We start from the raw sequence: 2,447 nt of genomic DNA, 5'->3' as shown, positions 1-2,447 counted from the left end.
CAACAACCGATACGAACACCAATGGAACAGAATTGAGAATCCAGACATAAATCCATCCACATATGAGCAGCCAATATTTGACAAAGGCCCCAAGCCAGTTAAATGGGGAAAAGAGAGTCTCTTTAACAAATGGTGCTGGCATAACTGGATATACATCTGCAAAAAAATGAAACAAGACTCATACCTCACACCATGCACAAAAATGAATTCAAAGTGGATCAAAGACCTAAATATAAAATCTAAAACAATAAAGATCATGAAAGAAAAAATAGAGACAAAGCTAGGAGCCCTAATACATGGCATAAACAGTGCACGAAACATTACTAACAATGCACAAACACCAGAAAAGAAACTAGATAACTGGGAGTGCCTAAAAACCAAACACCTATGCTCATCCAAAGTTTTCACCAAAAGAGTAAAAAGATTACCTACAGACCGATATTTCCCATCAACATCTGATCTCTAAAATCTACATGATGCTGCAAAAACTCAACCACAAAAAGACAAATAGCACAATTAAAAAATGGGCCAAGGATAAGAACAGGCACTCACTAAAGAAGACATTCATGTAGCTAATACATCAGGAAAAGCTCATGATCGTTAGTCATTACCCACCAACTTCGTCAAGTTGATTCCGACTCTTAACGACCCTATAGGACAGAGTAGAACTCCCCCATAGAGTTTCCAAGGAGCGCCTGGCAGATCTGAACTGCCAACCTCTTGGTTAGCAGGTGTAGCACTTAACCACTATGCCACCAGGGTTTCCCATTAGCCATTAGAGAAATGCAAATCAAAACTACAATGAGATTACATCTCACTCCGATAAGGCTGCCATTAATCCAAAAAACACAAAAGAGTAAATGTTGGAGAGGTTGTGGAGAGACTTGAACACTTATACGCTTATACACATATACACTTATACACTGCTGGTGGGAATATAATATGGTTCAACCACTTTGGAAATCGATTTGGCACTTCCTTAAAAAGCTAGAAGTAGAACTACCATACACTCCAGCAATCCCACTCCTTGGAATATATCCTGGAGAAATAAGAGCATTTACACAAACACCCATGTTTATTGCAGCACTGTCTACAATAGCAAAAAGGTGGAAGCAACCAAGTTGCCCATCAATGGATGAATGGATGAGTAAATTATGGTATATTCACACATATGCATGGATGAGGAACAACGATGAATCCATGAAAAATTTCATAACATGGAAGAATACTAGTGAAGAATGAGCTTCTTGCATCAAGTAGACACATGAGACTATGTGGGCAGCTCCTGTCTGGATGGGAGATGACACGGTAGAGGGGACAAGAAGCTGACCGAATTTTCACAAAAATAAAGAGTGGAGAGAAGGAGTGTGCTGTCTCATTAGGGGTAGAGCAACTAGAAGTATACAGCAAGGTGTTTATAAATTTTTATATGAGAGACTGACTTGATTTGTAAACTTTCACTTAATGTACAAGAAAAATTAAAAAATAAAAGAATTTTATTTTATGTGGATCCACAATCAATGCCCATGAAAGCAGCAGTCAAGAAACCAAATGATGCATTGCATTGGGCAAATCTGCAGTAGAAGAACTTTTCAAAGTGTTAAAAAGCAAAGACAACACCTTGAGGACTAAGGTGGGCCTGACCCAAGCCATGGGATTATCAATTACCTCATATACATGTGAAAGCTGGACAATGAATAAGGAAGACTGAAAAAGATCTGATGTCTTTGCATTACGGTTTGGTGAAGAATATTGAATATACCAGGAACTGCCAGAAAAATGAACAAATCTGTCTTGGAAGAAGTACGGCAAGAATGCTCCTTAGAAACAAGGATGGTGAGACTTTGTCTCGCTTACTTTGGACATGTTATCAGGAGGGATTAGTCCCTGGGGAAGAACACCATGCTTGATAAAGTAGAGGGACATCGAAAAAGAGGAACACCCTCAACAGGAAGGATTGACACACTGGCTGCAGCAATGGTCTCAAACATGACAACTATTATGAGGATGGTGCAGCCCTGGACCGTGTTTTGTTCTATTGTACATAAGGTGGCTATATGTTGGAACCAACTCAATGGCACCTAACAACAATGATGACTAAGATGCTTTGGTGTTGAAGATTCAGCATGAGAAACACAGATATTATTCCTTTAATTAAGGAGCACACAGAGTAGTAGAGGACACAGCTACTAATCAGAGAAATAAAGGAGAAATTGCAAGTTTGAAAAGGCAGAGTTCCATAATTGAATTTCCTTCAGTTACTTTATGAGTCAGACTCAACTCGACCGCAACGGGTTTGCTTTGGTTTTATTTGACTGACTCTTGAACAGATACACAAGAATGAGTGTATATTTATTAATTTCTACCCTTTTTAGGGGAGGAAAATTTTTAGAGAAAATAAAATGTAAAAAAATGAAATATAAATTAAAGCTATTAAGAAAAGCTTC

This window comes from Loxodonta africana, chromosome 10, assembly GCF_030014295.1.
Source record: "Loxodonta africana isolate mLoxAfr1 chromosome 10, mLoxAfr1.hap2, whole genome shotgun sequence".
Classification (NCBI taxonomy): Eukaryota; Metazoa; Chordata; class Mammalia; order Proboscidea; family Elephantidae; genus Loxodonta; species Loxodonta africana.
The sequence above is the reverse complement of the archived record's forward strand: the minus strand, read 5'-3'. Positions refer to the sequence as shown.